The sequence below is a fragment of the Herpailurus yagouaroundi genome, unplaced genomic scaffold, assembly GCF_014898765.1.
Source record: "Herpailurus yagouaroundi ecotype Mexico unplaced genomic scaffold, PumYag 190, whole genome shotgun sequence".
Lineage (NCBI taxonomy): Eukaryota > Metazoa > Chordata > Mammalia > Carnivora > Felidae > Herpailurus > Herpailurus yagouaroundi.
In genome coordinates, this window is record NW_024412421.1 from 13,195,184 (window position 1) to 13,218,634 (window position 23,451).

At 38.1% G+C, this 23,451-nt stretch overlaps 1 long non-coding RNA gene and 1 pseudogene across 1 annotated transcript in view; both read left to right on the forward strand.

Moving 5' to 3' along the window:
• Positions 1–1,476: 1,476 nt before the first annotated feature.
• The window catches only part of LOC121010024 (uncharacterized), a 108,673-nt gene continuing 86,698 nt past the window's right edge, over positions 1,477–23,451 (forward strand). Inside the window, exons 1-2 of the long non-coding RNA XR_005780972.1 lie at positions 1,477–1,580; positions 7,966–8,081. This is a non-coding gene — a long non-coding RNA (uncharacterized LOC121010024). The remainder of the gene's footprint in view (positions 1,581–7,965; positions 8,082–23,451) is intronic.
• Positions 19,044–19,460, forward strand: LOC121010023 (40S ribosomal protein S15-like; annotated as a pseudogene).

Sequence of the window (23,451 nt, forward strand, 5' to 3'; positions counted from 1 at the left end):
TCTAAAGCCTTCTATGAACTCTTCTATACTTTAGTCTTTTACAAAGACCTTTCTTTCCCAGGAATCCCAGAGTACCGATGACATCATCGTGCTACCAAAGCGTATTAATGTAATAGTTTAAAGCAATTTATATGGCACTGATACCTGAAAGATAAAAAAATATTGGTAACTATTTCTTTTTAATCATTACTAAGTACATACTCTGTTACTCACTTACAGAAGTATCTTCTAATTGTTCATCTGTTACACCTGTAAATCTTAAGTTTATCAAAGATAAAGCTATCTTTAGCAAGCGTGCAAAATATGAATAAAAGAGGTGATTAGTCACAGTGTAATACTTACAATGTTGTTTTATTTGTTTGGAAAATTCTCATATGTTTTTGAATGAGATTTTATATTTGAAGAAGCTTCTATACGCAAATTGTATCTTGGTTCAGGTATAACACTTTGTATAATTTAAGGAACTTCTGATTATAAATCATGTACCTTGATAAATAATGTATATTGGTTACAATTGCAAGCATAGTCTTTTCTCCAGGGACACCAACAGCTAAATTACTTAAGACAAAATGTAAGTAGAAGGGTATTGTTATTGCTCCTAGCATCCTTTTAAGAAGTTATTTGCAATCTGGTAAATGCTTACATTTCTGGACCAGGTGGTGAGAATTTTATTCCTGTGGAATCTGGGAGTCTGTGTATAGTGTATGCACATCAGTGTTCAAAGTACTGCAGTTCACATGCTTTGGAGAGGATGGTGCATGATGATTAAGGACAAGGGCCTGGAGTAAGACAGCCTGGCTTTTAATCACAGCTCTCTGATGAGTGCTTGACCTTGGTGAGGTTACTTAATTTATGCTTCAGTATTCCTGTGTATAAAATAATAATAATGCTAGTATCTGTCTTATTGCATCTTTGTGGGACTTGAAGAAGCTTTTGTGACTGCACCACATACCATAGTGCTTCTCACACAGTAGGCATTCAGTAAGTCCTGATCCTCATTTGTATTATATAATGATGATAATGGACTCCCGGTCATTCCCCGAAGACAGAAGCCATGTATCAGCCAATCATCAGGTACCTGATAATATCCAAACCACTACCCCTCTCTAACTCAGTCCGATTTTTTATTTCTTCTACCCCCTTCCATCTTCTCACCATCCTTGCTTGTCTCAAATCATTGTGGTATATATAAAACGCACAAGTGTCTAAAAAGAGTTTAGACTTCACACTCTTTTCACGTCCCTTTTATCCCTGAGATTTTATAATAGAGAACAGGGAACATGGTTTCCCATAAACAAAGTCAAGATTTTTGTGTTTTTTAAAAAAATTCTATTTTCTTGTTTATAGCAGGATGAACTTCCACGTAGAGATATTGAGACTTAAATAGTTACAAGCTTGTGCATGCCATTTTAGAAGAAGCCCAGATTTTTTTTGTGCATTTGCCTACAAGCTGTTTGCTTTCTTCTCTTTCTTCCAGCTGGAAGTCACTCATGATCCCTTTCAGAAGGAATTGTCAGCACAAACAATGCAGATTACAAGATGAGAAAATCCAAAACAAAGCACATGCACAAACCTCCCAGGTACATATGTTTCAAAACTAAATCTTTTCATTTGTAGTTTTCTGTACCCAAAGAGTGATTTTTACTTGTGGTTCTCAAGTACTTTGAATCCGTATCATGTGAAAGCAGGCCATTTGTGGGAATGTAGAACTCACTGGCATGATTTCTATTCCTTTGATACTACCGCATGTATTTGTCTTCCAAAGCTATTCAAGGAGGAGAATGCCATACCTGAACTAAGTTCCTTGACCACTAGAGCATATGAGCTGACATAAAAAGTGAGGAAATAAATGAAAATGAGAGACTGAGTGACAGAGTCTGTCACAAAGTCTAAAGTTTCTGGGGGATGCATGTGGTTCTAAAAATAAAATGATGGTTCTATTCTCAAGAAGCCTGTGCTAAATCTGAGAATGAAACTAAGCAACAAGAATACCCAAAGAAGAATTAGAGGAGGTTAGCTGGGCCTACAGGATGCACAGTAAAAGCTAACAGGATCCAGCGAGTATGCTAAAATCCTGTCAGTGATGACAGCTAATATGTATAGAACAGTTACTATGTGCCAGGAGCCTTTTCATTTTATCCCAGCAACACCTTGAGAAGGAAGTTACAACTTGTATCCCTTCCTTGTATATAAGCAAACTCATGCATAGAGAAATTAAATATGTACCCAAGTTCACACAAATTCTACAGAATAGAGCCAAGCTGTTTATCCAGCTGTGTTGTCTCTAGAACCTGCACTTTTAATGGTGATACATTCATTTTCACTGGGAAGAACAAGAAAAAGTAGAGAGGAAAGTGGAGAGGAGAAAAGTGAGCCTGAGTGTATATTCTCCATCTATCTAGCATTCACGTGTAACATAACTCTCATAAACTATAGAACTTTAATTATGGAATATATTTTTTGTTAACATGTAATTATATAAAGGCTGAGAATAGTCATGGAACATGAAGGTGGGCCACTGTCATGCTGAACAATAGACCAGAGAAGGATGGTACAAAAGTAGTAATATATTCTTTTCTTCTCACTTTTCTGGACCAGGTATTGGGAAATAGGTCTTCAAAATTATGATCATTATGTATGACTGTGTGAATAATCGTCACTTTAATAATAACTGTTTCTTTCGACACATTCCCATAGTTAGGTCAGTTTCCTCTACCATATACATTCATATCATCTTTATAATTTTTACTTATCATAGCTATCATTCCTGTGTACAACTTCTCTCTTTAATTGCCTCCTAGATTAGACTCTTATTTTATAAAGGTGGGGGACTTCTTCACTGGCTTTTAGCTTAACATTGTGTCTCCTATATATTGATGCACAGTAACTATCCAAGTAAATATCCTTTCCATAGGTTAAGAGGACAGGTTTGATTTTCTGATTTCCAAGCATAGAACTTATTAGAAAGAGCAGTAGTAGACTCTGTCATATTTTTATAATGAGGAAAGATGACTGTTGCGAAGGAAAAAGACAGGCAAACCAGAAGAAAACTAACATAAGAATGAAAAGAACAAAAAATAGAAATCGAACAGGAATGTTAGACTAAAGCCTTGAGCCATCTAGTTAAAGGAATGAATAGTGTTGTGTGATTCAGTAGTCCTTACTCCATTAATTTCTTGCTTGTTTATCACAGACAGTGGTAAAACTGATGTGCACTTCTGCTATTTTGACATAGTAATAACATCTGTCAAGCACATTGTCTCTAAAAAGTTTAAATTTGACTGTTAATTGATATTTACCTGGGTATTTCTAAGTGTACAGATATTACATATTACATATAGACTGTTACACACATAAATGATTCTGAAACATAGCTGTTAGGAACTAGAGTTCTTATAACTTCAGTGCCATGATGTGAAAACAGTGTAGTCCGTGTGCCTACTATATTCTCTGGGCTTCTGTCAAATGGGGAGAACAGGTTAATAGAGTAGGGGTGAGAATTTAATTGTATCATGCGTCTATAGCACTAAGAATGAGTGTATGATGAGGGCTCAGTCAGTGCTTTAAGATTGTTTTATTGTTTTTAATATTATCATTTTGTTTTTAGTATTTAGTAGACCAACAGCATCAGCTTTGAGATCAAGGATATCAAAATTTAAATCTTTTAATCTCTTTCTAAGCTTGAATCTTACCTTTGTGAAATAATAACATTGACCTTACAAGATTGTTGTGAGGAATAAATGAGCTTCTGTATACAAACTAATTGTGCCTGTCACAATGGAAGCACACACACGTTTATATACTTATATTTATTTTTTATATTCATAAAATATTATATTAATAAGAGTATATATGTTGTGGATAAAATAAGATATATTAGTTTAAACACCGTATTTTTGCTAGATTCTTGAGCTTTTCTTTTTCTGCAGTATTTTAGTTGTGCATCCTGTTTGTTTTCCTGTGTGCCTAATGGGCATAATAACTATACAGAAAAACAAACAGACCTCAAAAACTACCCTTGATGTATATTTTATATTTGAAAATAGACAGTAAAAAGAAAACTCTTTTATTGTCTTCTGTCTGTCTGTTTCTGTCTTGATACAGTCAAATGCTGTTCTTTTACAAAACAAAACATATCATTGAATGATTGTCTAAAACAAATGGTTTTTCTTGAACATTAATTGGGAACATTGCTGGCAAGAAAATTCAACATCAGAATGGCCTACAGACAGAGACATTTCCTTATTTGTTCCTCTGTTCAACTGTTAAAAATATGGCCTGTCTGAAACATTTTTATAGAGTTGGTTAGGAAAACTTTTTTTTGCATGAGCTACTGGCCCTTCAGGCAGAGGGACGTGACAGGTAAAATATCCTATGGGCAGAACATAAATCAATTAGCATGAAACGAATACCTATTATGAATTAAGCACAATGTTAACCCTATAAACATGAAGTTTATGTGATTCATGCACATAAGGATTTTTAGTGTCATGGGAAAGACTGGTATGAACAAATAGTCAATAGAGGCAGTGAGCTCAAGAATAAATACCTTGGTAGTACACAGTAAGAAGAACATAATATCTCTTACAGGTAAGTAGTGTATTTCCAGAGAAGTAAGTTGACTTTTGAATATATCCTTATTGATTTTTAGGTGTAAAGACTGGGAATAGGCCATTGAATGGATGAGAAACATCATGTACAAAGATTCAAAACCTATGTGGAATGGCATGGTAGGTTTAGACAACTATAAATATTGTTAACTCCCCAATTTTAGAGTATTAGGATAAGAAGAGAAATGGAAGGAATTAAGGCTAAAACAAGAATCAGAAACTTGAAATGTCTTTGTTCAAGCTCTGGTGACTGGAAATCAAGGACGATATTTAAGTAAAAGAGCATTATTTGCATATGGGTTTTGTTGTAGTTGTTTATTACAGAAAGTTGTATTTTCTTTTTTAAAAAGTCTTACTGAATTTTTCACATAAATAGAAAAAGTTATATGTCCATTTTTTTAAAAAACAGTTTTATTGAGGTTTTCACATAAATAGAAAAAAACAACCTTAAAATTCACATGGAGACACAAAAGACCTCAAATAGCAAAGCAACCTTGATCAAGAAGAACAAAGCTAGATGCACTACACTTTCTGACTTCTAATGGTATTATAAAGTTACAGTAATCAAAACAATATGGTACTGGTATAAAAGCAGATAAATAAACCAATGGAACAGAAAAGAGAATTCACAAGTAAACCTATACATTTACAGTCAACTGATCCTCAAGGAGGAATACACACAATGCAGAAAGGATAGTCTTTTTTTTTAAAATTTTTTTAATGTTTATTCATTTTTGAGACAGAGAGAGACAGAGCATGAACGGGGGAGGGACAGAGAGAGAGGGAGACACAGAATCGGAAGCAGGTTCCAGGCTCCGAGCCATCAGCCCAGAGCCCAACTCGGGGCTCGAACTCACGGACCGCGATATCATGACCTGAGTTGAAGTCAGATGCTTAACCGACTGAGCCACCCAGGTGCCCCAAGGATAGTCTTTTCAATAAATGGTGTTAGGTAAACTAGATATCCATATGCAAAAAGTTGAAATTGTACTGGTCTCACACACACAAAATTCATTTCAAGATGGATTAAAGGATTAAGCGTAAGACCTGAAACCATAAAACTCCTGAAACAACAACAACAACAAGAACAACAGCAGCAGCAGCAGCAGCAACAACAACAACAAAACAACAACAACAATAAAAAACCAGAGAAAATCTTAACACTGGTCTTGGCAATAATTTCTTGATATAATACCAAAAGCACAGGCAACAAAAGCAAAAATAGACACGTTGGATTACATCAAAGTAAAAAGTTGCTTCAGAGAAAGAAAATAGCAAATGAAAGCGCAACTAATGGAATGAGAACAAATATTTGTAAACTATAAAGGGTTAATCTCCAAATATAAAGAACTCATACAATTCAATACCAAAAATACAAATGATCTCATTAAAAATGGGCAAAGTACTTAAATAAACACTTTCAAAATAAGTTCAAATGGCTACCGTACATGAAAAAGTGTTCAACATTACTTTTTTACTTATTTATTTTTTTAGTTTTCTTTATTTTTGAGAGGCAGAGAGAGACAGAGTGCTTATGGGGGAGGGACAGAGAGAGAGAGAGGGAGACACAGAATCAGAAGCAGGCTCCAGGCTCTGGGCTGTCAGCACAGAGCCTGATGTGGGCCCGAACTCATGAACCGTGAGATCATGACCTGAGCCGAAACCGGACGCTCAACCGACTGAGCCACCCAGGCACCCCTCAGCATTTCTAATCATCCGGGAAATGCAAATCAAAGCCACAATGAGATAGCACTTCACATGTGTAAGGATGACTGTTATTAAAAGGACAAAGAGAAATAGTGATGGTCAGGAAGTATGCAAGAGGGAATTCTTGTACTCTGCTGGTGGGAATACAAATTAGTAGAGCTATTTCAGAAAACAGTGTGGAGATTCCTCAAAAAATGAAATATAGAGGGTCACCTGGGTGGCTCAGTTGGTTAAGCATCTGGCTCTTGATTTCGGCTCAGGTCTAGATCTTATGGTTCCTGGGATCGGCTCCTGCCTTGGGCTCTGTGCTGACAGTGCAAAACCTGCTTGGGATTCTCCATCTCTGTCTGCCCCTCCCCCGCTTATGCACGTACACTCTCTCAAAGTAAATTTAAAAAGTGAAAAAATGAAAAATAGAACTACTCTGTGATCTGGTAACCCCCCTTCTGGGCACATATCCAAAAGGAACTGAAAACAAGATGATAAAGAGATATTTTCACTCCCATATTCATCAAAGTATTACTCATAATAGCCAAGATATAGAAATAACCTAAATTTCCCTTGCCAGAAGAGTAAAGAAAATATAGTATTAGATTACATATACAGGGGAATGTTATTCTGTCCTAAGAAGAAAAGGAATATCACATCTATGTGATAACATGGATGGAGCTACAGGGCATTAATACTAAGTCAGGGAAAGACAAACACTGTATGATTTCTCTTGTATGTAGTCTTTATTTTTATTTTTTTTTAAGTTTATTACAAGGGAGGGGTAGAGAGAGAGGGTGAGAGAGAGAATCCTAAGAAGACTACGCACTGTCAGCACAGAGCCTGATGTGGGGCTCAATCTCATGAACCATATGATCGTGACCTGACCTGAAATCAAGAGTTGGACGCGCAACGGACAGAGCCACCCAAGTGCCCCTTTAGAATCTTTAAAAAACCAATCTCATAGAAAGGGAAAACAGATTGATGTGCCTAGAGACTGGGAGAGAGGGAAATGGGGTGACGTTGGCCAAAGGGTACAAAATTTCAGTTGAGCAAGATTACATTCTACATGTACAGGAAGTAACAATAGTTAAGAATACTGTGTTTTATACTTGATTTGTACTTGAAATCTGCCAAAAAGATCTTAAGTTAAATATCATCACACACACACACACACGTGCGTGAACACACACACACACACACACACACACACACACCATACACGGTACACAAACACATGCACAAAACTTTGGGCATGTTAATTAAGTTGATTGCAGATATCCTTTCATAATTTATATGTAAGTCATATGGTTTCTTTGGTGTTCAGATTTTTTGTTTTTGTTTTGTTCTTTTATTTTCATTGAGCTATGAAGTATAACTGCAGCTTTTTGACAAACTTACCCTTGGTTTTATAAAAAACTATCCTTGGTTTCTTTCTATAGGAAAAACACAGCCTTCCCAAGTAAAAGCAGAAATACAGCACTGGTTAAAAACAAAGAGTTTGGAATCTGGCTAATGGGGATTTTTGTCACACACAGGCTAATTCACCTACTCAATCTTAAAAAAAGGGAAGAGGTATCTTAGTCCATTTGAGCTGCTAAAAATATCTACCATATAGTGAATGGCTTATAAACAACAAGTATTATTTTTTTTCTCACAGTTCTGGAGGTTGGGGAGTCCAAGATCAAGATGCCAGCAGATACGGTATGTGAGAGCCTACTTCCTGGTTTATAGATGGCCATCTTTTCACTGTGTTCTTTCTGCGTGATGGAAGAGGTAAGGGAGCTCTCTGAGGTATCTCGTAAGAGCACTCCTCCAGTGCCGTCATGACTTAATCACTCACAAGGCTCCCCACCCCCAAACACCATCATTTTGGGGATTAGGTTTCAACATATGTATTTGGAGGACTGGGGGACACAAACAGTCTGTTTTAATAATAATTATCTCTTCCTACTCCATGTCTAGATCTTTCTCATCACTCAGGTCTCCCCTTCTCAGGAAAAACTTGCTAACCTCTGTGCATAATTACTCTCTGCCTCACAGTCAGGGCTGGCTTCATGGGCATGTGACCAATGCAGTTGTACAAGGCCTCACATTTAGAAGGATCCTGTACTTGGGATTTAGTGTTCTGCATTTGCCAACTTGAAATTCCTAGTAATTTTACTTTTGAATTTGTATTTTATAAGTGAAATCCAATGGGTCAATGGAGCACGTACCCAGGCTTGGAACTTTATCTCGCACAGAGTATCATGTCACAGCAATGCTGTGGGATGGTTTCTTGACCACCTGCCTCCCTGCCCCCTGTTCCCTAGGCCTACTGAGCCTCCTTCTCTCTCCTGCCCATGACTACTTTCATTCTCTTCCCTGTCAGGTGCATGGGCATGGACACAGCATGTCAGAGTTGGTCACACTGCCCTATAACATCTTGGAGTAGGACATGATACCTTACTCTAGGCTGGCAGCACAATGCCCTGTCTGGCAGGTGATTGACCAGAGATTGTGTCTCATCAGGGAAAAGTCTTTTGCCTACCCCCAGTCCAATTACCGTGTATGTCCTGTCTGGGAGGTTTAAAGATCTGTAGTACATGCTCATCTATTGTTGGTCTCTGCAGTGGCAAGCCTGCAGGAAAGGGATAAAGCAGATCCTACTCCTGAATACCCCACCCCTGGCCAGGGCACAGTGTGTCAGTTCACGAGCTCATGGATGGAGACCCAGGCACCCGCAGGATTTTTTTCATGTGGCAGTGCCTATGAGCACCTCTGAGAGTCTGTACTCACCCTCAAAGATCCTTGTGTCCAGGAGCACCCTCTCAGTCAGATCTATTCCTGAGCAATTCTCTCTTTCTCCTTCCAACCTTCCTGAAGTTGACATGTATTTGTCCCATCGGATGAGCTTGAGACACCCTCCAGAGATGAGCCATGAGATAATAATTGAGTAATTTCAGGACATGGAGTCAAATGAAATACAAATAATTAGCAGGTAACATGTATCAAGCTAATATTAATTATAAATTAAGGTTCCATTGAAGTAGAGTCTAATCTGTTTTGTCAAATACCAAATATTAATTGCATTCCTGTCAGAATGGCCGGTATAGGTTAGGTATTTAATAAATATAGGTATTGAATGGATGAATGAATGAATGATGAAATGAATGAACATAGGTTTGTATAAGGATTAAATGAGAAAACCAGCATAGTGTCTGGTACATAGGGCTCAAATTGGTGGTTGTGGACATCGTAGCAATGATAGTAGTAAAAATAGTAATGATGGTGGTGATGATGATGATGATACTCTTCTACCTGATACAATATATTTTCTGTAAAATTACATTTCTTTTTTTTTTTAATTTTTTTTTCAACGTTTATTTATTTTTGTGACAGAGAGAGACAGAGCATGAACGGGGGAGGGGCAGAGAGAGAGGGAGACACAGAATCGGAAACAGGCTCCAGGCTCTGAGCCATCAGCCCAGAGCCTGACGCAGGGCTCGAACTCACGGACCGCGAGATCGTGACCTGGCTGAAGTCGGACGCTTAACCAACTGCGCCACCCAGGCACCCCTAAAATTACATTTCTTAATATACAAATTAATCATTTTTTAAGATATGACTTGTGATTTCTTTCTCTCGTGCTCTGTGGCTTTGCCCCATATATTCTTCTGACTGAAATATTATTCATCGTTCCCTCTTATCCTGTAGCTTATTCGTAACTTTTATTTCCTCAATTTATATTTTAAAAAATAGCTAAATATTATACACTCTGAGAGATCTGTCTGGACATATCTGGCTAGGTCATATCTGCCTGTCTATCTTTTAACTCTCTCACCCTTTTTAAAAAATGTTTATTTTTGAAAGAAAGAGAGCATGCACACATGTGTGAGTGGAGGAGGGGCCGAGGGAGAGGGGGACAGAGGATCTGAAGGGGGCTCTGTGCTGACAGCAGAGATCCTGTTGCAGGACTCAAACTCAAGAATTTTAACATCATGACCTGAGCCAAAGTTGGACACTTAACCAACTGAGCCACCCAGGCACCCCTCTGACACTTGTAGTACATATCAGTCTTGCAATTCCTGTCTGTGTGGTTTTTGCATAATTTTAATTATCTCTCACTCTTGCTATATGTTCTGTGTGTATAGGGCCTACTTTTTTTTTTTTTTTTATACAATAATCATTTATTTCTCATAGCTGTGGAGACTGGGAAGTCCAAGACCAAAGTGCAGGCAGATTTGGGATATGATGAGGACCAGCTTCCTTTATGCTGTTTAGGTCTCTTTTATAAGGGCACTAATCTCTTCATGTGTGCTCCACCTTCATTATGTGATCACCTCCAAAGGGCCCCATCCCCTAATACCATCACAGTGGCGGTGAGGATTTCAGTTTATTAATTTTGGAATATAGGGTCTTCATTTTTGCTTAATGTGATAGCCCAAGCTCAGATCCTGGCACGTAGTTCCCATGTAACACACATTTACTGCATGAATTTTTTATTGAAGATGTTAAAAAAAAAAAGTACAGGAAATGAAGATGGTGGGGCTGCAGCAAATGAAGATGGTGGGGGATTAATAGAAGCATTATTCTAAGTAATAGAAACATTTCCTGTGTCTTTATTCCCAAATGATTCTCTTTACTGCTTCTCTTTCAACCCCTTTTTGAATTCTTGTGATGCCTATTCAAGTTTGTGCGTGTATTTACTTGTTTCTTCTTCATGTTGTTCCTTTCTCCCAAAGAGCGCCCCTGGTAGCTCTGACAAATCAAGGGAGGATATTCATTCTTTGAGCTTGCAGAGCTCTGCTATATAGCCTCAGGTAAAATTGTTCAAAGAGCCCAAAAGGAAAGTAAAAAGAGCCAACAGAACACCTAACATGATGCCATCTTTCCCCTTGGGTTTACCTTTTCTGCATTTCTGGTTGCCTCTAAGTTGATTGAGCAAGAATTCACTCTTGAAAAGACTTAGCCACATCTCTATATACGTGGAAGATATTCTACATCAGACACATTCATGTTTGTAGGTGTTGAAGTTTTACAATATGAATGGAGCCTTCTTTAAGATAAAAAATACAAAATTATGAATTTAAATCTATATGAAATACCATATTTATTTAGAATGAGTAAAGAAATCACAACAGAATATAATTTAAAAAATTACAAATATCACATGATGCAAAAGAATAGCATATTTTTAAAATTAATTCCTTGAAACAGTACCTTAAGACTTTCTGTTTCCTAAATTATTTGGCAGCATAATCTTATGATAGCTTTAGATTATTTTCTCTTGTAGAGTGAATAGAAAGTTAACTTCAGGCTCTTTATTTATTTATTTTTTTTAACGTTTATTTATTTTTGAGACAGATAGAGACAGAGCATGAACGGGGGAGGGTCAGAGAGAGGGAGACACAGAGTCTGAAACAGGCTCCAGGTTCTGAGCTGTCAGCACAGAGCCCGACTTGGGGCTCGAACTCACGGACCACGAGATCATGACCTGAGCCAAAGTCGGCCGCTTAACCGACTGAGCCACCCAGGCGCCCCAACATCAGGCTCTTTAAAAGAAAGTTTGATTTTTTTAATTTATTGTTCTTGAATTGCCAAATATACTCTTGATGGAATAAAAATTTTAATTTGATTAGGCTTCAATGAGAACCAAATCTTTTTCTTTTTAAGTTTCATGTGTGTGGGTTGGAAAAAAATTCTATTGACAAGCTTTAAATTTTAAATATATTTTTTTCTTTCTTCTATCAGATAATTCTGGTGCTGGGGGCCAAATCACAAATGTACAAATCACATATTTGTACATGATACTACACTCATCAGTGTGGTGCTGTGGTCAGTGGAAGATAGGTAAATCTTTGGAAGTCCCTACATTGCGACACCTAGCAATAACTATGATACACAAAGCTACTGAACCATGTAAATATATTCTGCTAAATCCACAAAGTCCCAGCAGACTCTCCAGTCAGCTAGACCCCAAAATGTCCACAGGGTACGTCACTCCTAACCCATGGGAGAAGAAAGGCAAAGAGTGATTGGAGAAGGAAAGAAACAATGGTCTTGACTAATTGAGGTTAAAATGTCTTTGCCAATCTTATAAAAACACGACCATGTGACTCCAGTGTTGGTCTCTCTATAGATAATGGGCACCTGTAGATGAGAAGCCCTGAAATATGTTTCACTCCCTGTTTGGTAAACATATCTTTGCTTCCTACACAAATTTCTCTCAACAAATGTCATTTAGTTATGCTGGCCTTTCTCCAAATCACTGAGATAATACTTTTTCAGGGACACAGTAGAGGTGCGATATGGTTGTCATGTTGCCCTTCAAAGGAGAGTTATTGAATAAAGGTGCTGACTTAAAACCTAAATAGTACTAGATTCTAGATTATGCTAGAGGGAAAATAGAAAGAATAACTGTCTTCATGCCTCTCACTGCAAACGTTTGTTGACTCTATACAATGTACCGGACACTGCATTGAGTGCTTACGCGTAGTTGTTCATTGGCTGTTTATAATGTCCCTGTGAGGATATCTGTAGTGAGTTCCACTGTATAGGCAAGAATGCTGAAATAGACAAATTCAGTAAACCACCCCAAGGACAAGCTGATGAAACTGACATTTTCATTAAGGAAGTCTGATTCCAGCATTGGCACTCTCAGCCACTCTATTCTACTGCTTCATGTTACCCCCCACCCCGGCCCCCCCACCCACCATTCCTCACTACATTGAAAAGCAATGTACTCATCTCTCCCTATGATGTAGAGAAAATAACCTAAGGTGTGGAATGAAAGCAAGTTTAATTTACATCTCCTTTAAATATTATTAGTTGAATGAGCCAGTTACTTTATTGTTGAATTTTTTGCCTCTCATCTGTAAATGAATATTTTTATGACCCTTTTTTGAAGAAGAATTGAACTATTGTATGAGACAACTTTCAGCTCATTGGACAAGTTCTTTGCCTGAACTTCAGATTGTTTACACGGTAGCTGTTTGGCCTTAAGCAACTCCATTCCTCTTACCTGCACAATGGGATTGCATCATTCATTTCTATTGGTGAAATGATACAACAAAAAACAAAGGTGAAAGGGATCCATCAGTCCTAATTTGCATAATGCAAAATGTGTGCTACTAAAACCATAATTATTTCCATATTTTAAATTGATAGCAATTATGGATATCAAGTTTATGAGCATAAGATGTCTAAAAAATTAAGACTTGAACCTGTGTCCATCTTTGAGGAGGATGAGGAGAAAGGAGGTTTGGGTTTGTCCAGTCAATTAAAACTAAATTCCTGATGGCACAAGTTGTTTCTGATTTTGACATTCTGTTTCCATAGCTGGGGACAACAGAACTTAGGTTAGCCACTGGGTCATTTTTTTTTTTAGTTTTTTAAATGATTTTTAAATTTTAGAAAGAGAAAGAGAGAGACAGAGGACAAGGTCGGGAGGGGCAGAGAGAGAGGGAGACACAGAATCTGAAGCATGCTCCCAGACCCTGAGCTGTCAGCACAGAGCCCGATGCACGGATCAAACTCATGAACCACGAGATCATGACCTGGGCCTAAGTCAGATACTCAACCAACTGAGCCACCCAGGCACCCCTAGGTAAATTATCCCTAGGTAGTTTTCTTTCTCACAAAGAAAGAATCTTCCTGGAGTTCAGAAATAAAATTTTAAAGAGCAGACAATAAAAGAAATAAAACACACTTGTTTATGTACTTAATGTAACTGCGTTTCAGACATCTCTAGATTTTGTTTCTTTTTTATAATGAGGATGACATTTTCTTTGGTGTTGCTTTAAAAATGTAGGCTGTAAACACTGAGAAAGAAAAGAGGCAATTGTTACATAGTAAACTCAAGTACATTATATTAATCAATTTTACATATCTTTACTCAACCTCATTCATTCGATCCGTGTGTCTTCCCTGGACCACAATTTACTATGAAAGTCATGTCTCTACCTCCACTTTAGTTTGGACCAAGCCCAAGTGAAACTATGAAAAAGGCATATATAAAGAAAGATAGATGTGGTTTACTGCATGGGGACAGGAAGCAAAATGACCTCTCAAATGTTCCCAACTGAGGACACGACATTTTCAGAAGAGTCAAAAAAAATTGTGAAGTCACCTTTTCCATATTCCACCCATTTAATGTTGATATATTCATAGCTGGTTACAAGAAAAAGTCAGGGTAAAGTCGCACTAGGAAACAGTAATTCACTTTGGGTGATTATCAGAAAGGACTAATGGCGAAGTTTCCAAAATGCCAGCGTACACAAGATATTGTTGCGGTAAGACTAATAAGCCGGGGTGAGGGGAGAAATCCCCTTCACATAGTGACAGTTGCCAAGCGCTCTGACATTTTACCATGTGGCCACGGTCTCGTAAATTCCTTCATACGCTGTGCTCCACTGTAAGATCAGAAAGGCAAATGAGAACAAGAGCAGAAGTTCATTCTTCTTATGAATGCAAGTTTTTTCCAGTCTAGTTTCTGGATCTTTAATTGCTACTGCCAATAACGCTTGGCCTTCTTACTGATCTGTAGTCTGTCAAGTTCCCCAGTGAAGGTTTTCAGCTCTGTGAAAGTTTTCAAAACCACAGAGGCTCTTTCCCTATGGCTAGCCCTCCTTGTCAGGTTTAATATGGCTTCTGGGTTTCTCCCTACTGTCCTCAAATTTTTAACTTGATTGTTTTTCCCCTAAAGCTTGTATATCTATCCTTTGATCATTCACTCATTCATCATCTTTTCCTGCCCTCCAAGCCTAGCACCAGACCAGTATACTGTCTATTAGCCCTTCCTTCCTGTGGTCACCTAGACACATGCACATGTGCCTTGTGAAAATGTCACTAATATTTCAGAATTACATGAAATTATCACAGTTCTTATCCCCAGACTGTGATTTCTAACTGACCTCTGAAATAACAGATGGACATTTCTTTTGCCTCAATTTCTTATATTTTTTCCTGTGCTTTGGTCTGTCCACGTATTTCTCTTCTCTACTTTGGTATTCTAATAACTCTTTTTTTTAATTTTTTTTAACATTTATTTATTTTTGAGACAGAGAGAGAGCATGAACAGGGGAGGGTCAGAGAAAGAGGGAGACACAGAATCTGAAACAGGCTCCAGGCTCTGAGCTGTCAGCACAGAGCCCGATGCGAGGCTCGAACCCCTGGACTGTGAGATCATGACCTGAGCCGAAGTCGGACACTTAACTGACTGAGCCACCCAGGCGCCCCTCTAATAACTCTTAAAATGAATGTGTCTCGTGCAAGCATGCAGCATTAGCACAGAACAAGTTGCTTCCATATTCAAATGGCCAGTTTGCATAACTGTTGAGCACTCCAGTCTAGGTTACATTTCATTTACCACTCATCCCACCTGCGTGACTCTCATGTCCCTCCCTTTGGATCATATTTCCGTAGATCCTGTGTTCAACTTTTAGGATCTTCCAGCTGGTAGGTAAATCAGCAACTGAATTATTACAACCTGATATCCAAGCCCCTTTCTCCTCCAATTCTAGGGATGGGATCCCTGCCACTTCTCTCCCTTCCTCTTTCTGGTATCACCCTCTGCTCTTAGGGTCATTTCTTACCCTTCTGAGGTTTACACTCCCCATAGCAGTTCACCCATAGTGTAAGAAGTCGCTCGTACCCCTGGAACCATATATTATCTATGAAATCTCATTGGATGATTTGGTAGCCTTCTTGACCCCTTTCTATACGTCTCATTCCACCCTGTGTACAGCATTTAGACTCTGTAAAAGTGGCTTCAGTTCAGATATGGGCATGTTTGTCATTATAGAAAAATCTATTTTGATGCACACGATCATTTCTGGAATAGGGAAGTGCATAACTCTCAGGACCTGTTCTCAGGATCCTCCACCTGCTATTTGTTGGTCCCTCTCTGCCCAGCCCTGCATAGATTACCACTAAGTATGTCTGCATCTGCAGGTTGTGCTTTGCTCTGTGGCTCAGTGCCAGAACTGGAACAAGAGTAATAATAATTGGCATTGTTTTTGAATACTACTCATGTCAGGCACTGGACCAATGCTTTACAAACAGCATGCCTTTTTATTCATCATATATATGAAAATTGAGGCTCAGAGATTAGTTAATTTACTCAGGATGGCAAGGTGATTAAGTGACAGCGAGCTTTCAAAACCAAATCTTTCTAATTCTCAAGGTCCTTGCTTTTAATGTTAGTATCAAAGCTGTGCTAGAAATGCTTGCCCTACTGCAGTGGGATCTTTAAGTAGAGACCCACTTACTTGAACCAAAGCCTAAAGGGCATTCGGGGAAGAAAATCACTGCTGAATTCCCATCACCTAAAGCAGTGCCTGGAACGTTGCAAATGCTCCATACATGTTTATTGAGCAAATGAAATCTATGGTAGTCTACTCTTCAAATACAATTAGAATCAAATGTAGGAAATCCCAAATCTGCCAATTTTCTGTTAATCCCTTAACAATTAAGTGTGCTCTCTGGACCAGTGGTATGGCTTCTCTGAAGAAAAGTTTGTTAAAAATGCAGACTCTCAGGCCTGACCCCAGAGGCAGGGAATAAGCATCCGTGTTTTAATAAGATCCCCTGGGTGTTGTGTCTGCAAATTAAGCTGGGTCAGGAGTGGCCTAATTTTAGTCAGAGTTCAGTGAGGCAGAATGGCTTTGAATGTCCCCTTACCTACATAAGAGACTTCTGTTATTTTCACTCTGCTGTTTGAGCATCCTCCCTAGGGTAAAGATATTGCTCTCCAGGACAAGTGCCCACTTACAGCCTTTTATAAATAAAGGTACAGTTGGAAAAGGTGGAGACTTGTCTTCCTGTTTTATTGAAAATTAGAGTTCTGTACTTTGTGAGGTTTAGCTTAAGAACTAATCTGCAGTCTTCTGCCCCTGGTAGTATTGGAGAGATAGAACACGACTATTGTAAATGTGCATCAACAGGTGATTTCTCTGCCCCACTAGTAACACAATGACATCCAAATGAGTGATTATGGTGAGTTTGGGAAGGAAAGAATTGGTATAAAGAAACTTAGGAAGCTTGTTTTTAAAAATAATTTGGAAACTTATAAAATCTCTTAAGCTATATGAGGCTTTTTTTAAAAAAATCATGAAAAATAGGAAGCCATGTAACCAATACTGCAGTGTAATATTCTACTATCCATATGACCCCTTTCCTTTGAATCCCTATTTATATTACCTGAGGAACTTAGAGAACACTGGTAAAGAATGTGTGCTTATGGAAAGGAATAGTCTTTGTATTTATTTTCGAATTATGTAACTCATGAACTCAAAAGAAATGATTACTTAAGCTATGTTGAGTCTCCATACTTTTAAGAAAAAGTAAGTTAATTCAGAGTCATCAATGGAAGACACAAAGCTGGTATGATCCAGAGCTGAAACAAACGTAGGAAAATTTTCCTATAATAGTGCTCAATTGATTGTATCTGTTTTCTGATCCTTAAAATAATATTGCTAGGCCTAAAATAGTATATGCAGTTCTGGTTGTAATGCTTAAAAATATAAACAAATTAGAATGTTTTCAGTGATGAGGAGTCAAGATGGTAGAGGGAAAATTGGGAATGACGGAAGAAACAGAGTATTTCAGATGGAGGAGACATATTCCAAGGAGAAATAACTGTCTGGCATAACTATGGAATGAGTGATTAGAAGTCCTGTGAGTGGCTTCATGCCATAGAAGGGCAGTCTGTGGTTGGAAAAAATTTGTCTCTGGTGGTTAGAACTATCTGAGAAAGAGTCTTGCTACAGAAAATTTCTGTGATGCTGAGGGAAGGGCCGGTCAGGAATTGAATCTCACTTATCCTTGTATCTAGGGCTTGCTATTGAGTGGATGACCAGGAAGTGTATAAAATCAAACTCATTATATTTTGCCTCAACTTGCCCTTGTGTCTGACTCCAGTATCAGTTCATCCCACAAATCTCAGAGATGACGAGAGATGGGCTTGTCCCTAAATATTGCTAAAGGACTCAGGTTTTTTAGCATTTCACCTTGCTTCTTCTCCAGATGTGCAGTGTTTTTCAAGTTCAGTAATTATATTACATTGTCATGATTTTCACCATATCCGCATAAAGTCTCTACTTATTTTCCTTTAAACTGACTCCCTTTTAGTGTAAATAAATGTATCTTTAAAGGAAACTTTGCATTACTGCACAGGAGAAATTAACAAGTGTTAATAGAGTGCTAAAGACATGTTAACATGGTATGCAAACTTCTTTATTAATGTAACTAGAAAGAATGGAAAAATAAATAACTTTCTCAGCAATTCAATGACATTTGGTCGGAGTATCTGCCATTTAAAACAATTTTGAGTATTACTCACACTTTCAGTGATATGGTCAATATCTTGGGTCTTATGTTTTTGATATCCATTGAGCTGAAATCTTTGGATTTGAGATCTAGTGCAGAAAACATTTTGCTCTGATTTGTTTTCTGTAGGGTTTCCCTTTCTTCCAAACTTCTGTGGTATTCTTCTCTGCTAGTATTGGACATCCATTTGTTCCATGCTCTAATGTAACACAGGCATACTTCAGAGATAACATAGATTTGATTCCAGACCACTGCAGTTAAGCAAGTATGGTGATAAGGCAAGTAATGGATTTTGGGGTTTCCCAGTGCATATAAAACTTATGTTTACACTATACTGTGCAATAAAGTTAAGCGTGCAATAGTTTTATATCTAGAAAAATATGTACATATCTTTGCTTAAAAAATAGTCCTTTGCAAAGAGTTGATAAGATGGCATAAGTGGAGCAGAAGAAGAAGCAAGTTCACCTCCTGCAGCTTGGACCTTGACCAGCTGCTGGGCAGGTCCTATGAACAGTTGATGCAGCTGCACACTGCCTTTCAGCAACAGAGGGTTTGCAGAGGAAGCAGCTCTCACTGCTGAAGCGCCTGCACAAGGCCAATAAGGAGGCCTCCCTAATGGAGAAGCCCAAGGTGGTTAAGGCATGCCTTCAGGACATGATCATTTTGCCTGTGATGGGGGGCAACATGGCAGGTGTTTACAGTGGCAAGACCTTCAGTCAGGTGGAAATAAAGCCTGAGATGATTGGCTACTACCTGGGTGAGTTCTCCCTCACCTCTAAGCTTGTGAAGCATGGCAAGCCTAGCGTTGGGGCCACCCACTCGTCCTGCTTCATCCTTCTGAAGTAGCCTGTTTGGCTAATAAAAGCACAGACTTCTCTGGAAAAAAGAGAAATCCTTCATTGATAATTTAAAAAGTACTAGTCATCATTGGGCTTTCATCATGTCATAATCTTGTTGATGGGGGCGCCTGGGTGGCGCAGTCGGTTAAGCGTCTGGCTTCAGCCAGGTCGCTATCTCGCGGTCCATGAGTTCGAGCCCCGCGTCAGGCTCTGGGCTGATGGCTCAGAGCCTGGAGCCTGTTTCCGATTCTATGTCTCCCTCTCTCTGCCCCTCCCCTGTTCATGCTCTGTCTCTCTCTGTCCCAAAAATAGATAAACGTTGAAAAAAAAATTAAAAAAAAAATAATCTTGTTGATGGAGACTCTTGCCTCGACGTTGATGGCTGCTGACTGATCAGGCTGGTGGTTGCCGGAGTTTGGGGTGGCTGTGGCAATTTCTTTAAAAAGGCAACAGTAGAATTTGCTGCATCGGTTGACTCTTCTTTTCATGAATGATTTCTCTGTAGCATACTAAGCTGTTTGATGGCATTTTACCCACAGTATATCTTGTTTCGAAATTGGAGTCTGTCCTCTCAAAGCCTGCTAAGTTTACAGAATATTCTAAATCCTTTGTTGTCGTTTTAACAATCTTCACAGCATCTTCACCAGGAGCAGATTCCATCTCAAGAAACCAGTTTTTTGCTCATCCATAAGAAGCAACTCCTCAGCCGTTAAAGTTTTATCATGAGATTGCAGCAATCTGGTCCCATGTCCAGGCACCACTTCTGGCTTACTGTTTCCACCACATCAGCGGTCAGAACACATACAACATTTCAGTTAAGTTTGCCATTTTAAAGGGCCTGGGTTTTGGTGACCCAAAACAGTTCTAATAGTAATATCGAAGATCACTGACCAGAGATCAGCGTAACAAATATAATAATAATGAAAAACTTTGAAATACTATGAGAATTACCAAAATGTGACAAAGAGACACAAAGTGAGCAAATCCTGTTGAAAAAGTGATGCTGATGGACTGGTTAGATGCAGGGTTGCCACAAACCTTTAATTTGTAAAAAACAAACAAACAAACAAAAAACAATATCTGCAAAGTGCGATGAAGCAAAATGCAATAAAAAGGAGGTATGCTGGGGGCACCTCGGTAGCTTGGTTAGTTAAGCATCTGACTGGATCTCAGCTCAGGTCATGATCTCACAGTTCGTGACCTCAGGTCCCACATTGGAGTCTGCACTGACAGCATAGAGCCTGCCTGGAATTCTGTCTGTCCTCTCACTCTCCCTCTCTCTGTCCTTCCCCCCCTCCCCAACATGCATGTATGTATGTGTTCTCTCTCTCTCTCAAAATAAACAAACTTAAAAGAAAAGGAGGTATGCTTGTATGTCACTTGAACTAATGATTCTTTTTTTCTTCCTTGAGCAATTCTATTACAAAACCCTCTGAACTATTAATTTTTCCGTGTGGCAGCTTTTATTTCCTGGGATCTCCAACATTTCATTGCTCTTGAGCCATAATACTGGTGACAAAATCCTAAGATTCTATTTTTAATCCTTATCTGCTTCCTCTTGATAAACTCTCACTAGTTACCAGTAATAAAAAAAAATTGGTTAGAATGGTATTAAAGATGAATCTGTTTTAATACATCCAGGAACAGATACATAATTGAAAATGTAAATTCCTTTTCCACATGAGCCTTGTTTTTGGAGTCATGTGCTGTGTATGAGAAAAAGGCAAAATGATCAGTGGCAGGATCTGGCATGCATGGGGGATCGATGCTTTGTGCTGAACATTCTGGTGATACATGCTAAATCTGACATGTGTCTGTGATTTTACCCCATTACAGTTGGCATTCTGAAACTTCCAGAAGCTGTGCAATATTCCATAAAGAACATAGGCCTTTGACTCTGACAAATCTGAGTATGAGTCTGAATTCCCTACTAATTAAGTGTGAGGCTCTGGGCTAGTTGTTGAATCATTCCAAGCTTTATATGCTTTCTCAGAATTTTAAAATAAAAATGTCTTCATGCATGGTCATGAGAAATCTTAGCACGTGCCTTTGAAGTGAACCTGGGTTAATATTTGTAGGGAGTTACAGAGTGGGTCTAATTCCCTGTGTATCTCACATTGGTACACAAAAATCTAAAGGATCTTGGAAGGATGTTGTCAAATATTAAATCTCTCACTCTAAGAAGAGGAAAACAAGGAACTCAGAAATTCACCTACTTGAAATGTAAGGTTGCTTTTCATCAATTCAGAAGGTGAAAATACACTAGACTTATCATCAAGGCTGATTTAGGAATACCATTATCTAAATGACCAGTGTAACTTTATTTGCGGAAATCTTATCCTCCAAAGAGAGAACCATATTAGTTTTCTCCTTTTTAATTATGGAAGTTTTCATTCCTTGACATTATTTAACAATAACTAATTCTTAAGAAAACAACATGTGACAAAGAAGATTAAAATGGAATGTGAATTATATTCAGCCTTTTAAAATGTCTGTGCATGCTTGACCTCATAACACACACTCAGACACACACACACACACACACACACACACACACACACACAACTTGCAAAAATTCTTCTTGATATTCTATGATGGCTAAGAAAAATGAATATGTTTGGGAATTACTGTTCAGTAGTTTAGAAAATGGAATTTAAGATTGGTTTAAACAATGTGATAAAGACCTTTCAGCCCTTTTCCCTCTTGTTTTATATAGTTTCATTTTTTTAGTAATCATTTTTTTGGTCCAACAGTATACCCCAGGTAGATATCTACATGTTTGACATAATGAAACAGTGTCATTACTCTGTTATAAAAAATTCCCAGTGTAATAATAAACCAAATAACTTCTCACCTACTACAAACATCTGTGTCAAAGGAAGGAGAATTTCATAGACTGGAGCTATTTCCTACTCCTCAAACCTCCATATCTGGATGTCTTTTTTCATAGTGTAAGCTATAAATTGAATGGCATAATTTGATGATGGACATAGAACTGTATATTAGTTTTTATTTTGACAAAATCATTAAACATCACATAGGTTGAAAAATGAATCACGAGGCCCTAAGCCTGCCTTAGAAGATTGCACTTCATAAACTGAATTGCTCACATGGGCAACATTTTGGTGGAAGTTATAGATTTTCTAGCATATCTCTGATAGATAGGACTAATATAACTTCAATAAAAACTCTGGATATGTCAATATAAAATTTTCCCTACCATTGAAAGATGTAAGATACTCCAACTAATAAATCGGACGACAACCTATTCCTTAAGGTATACTAACATACATATTGGGTTACAACAAGCAACAAAATCATCGAGGTAATAAACCACAGCCACAGAGGGGCCATTGGAGAAGGTTTCTTTCCATTGCAAGAGCCCAGCATGATGTCTGTAGGTATGAATTCACCCCCCTCCCCAGAATGTTAATTTTCAATAACTGACTCAGTTATATGTGCAGTGATTTAGAACTACATATAAACGATACCTGAAAGCCATATGTACACTTATATTTTTGACACTTCACATAAATTATATCCCATGAACTAGTGGTGATGTGCAAATTCATTAGGGGCCTTCAACTGTGAAACATACCAGTAATGCATCTTGAGTTTAATGTAACAGTTAGCCCATGATATATGAGCTTAATACCTAAATATCTGGTTAGGTAGCAGTAATGGTTTTGGGTCATGTGTGGGGTTTTATCAGATTAGGTCTGAGATCCTAGGTAAACTAAAAAACACAACTATAATAAAGGTCTAATTTATGCATTTTTCCAAAATTTTGTGGTTGCTTGAGGCTGTATATTATTTAGCTTTACAGGCCTTGATATCATTACTTGAAAATTAAAGGTGATAATGAATGTCTCCTATTAAGGCTAAGGGGGTTAAATTTTGAAGCAAGAAGTACAATTTTTGGTAACGAAGAGATGTTCGTTCCCTTGTCTCACCCATGCAGGTCACTTTTCATCTTTATGGTAGATACTACTTTGGAT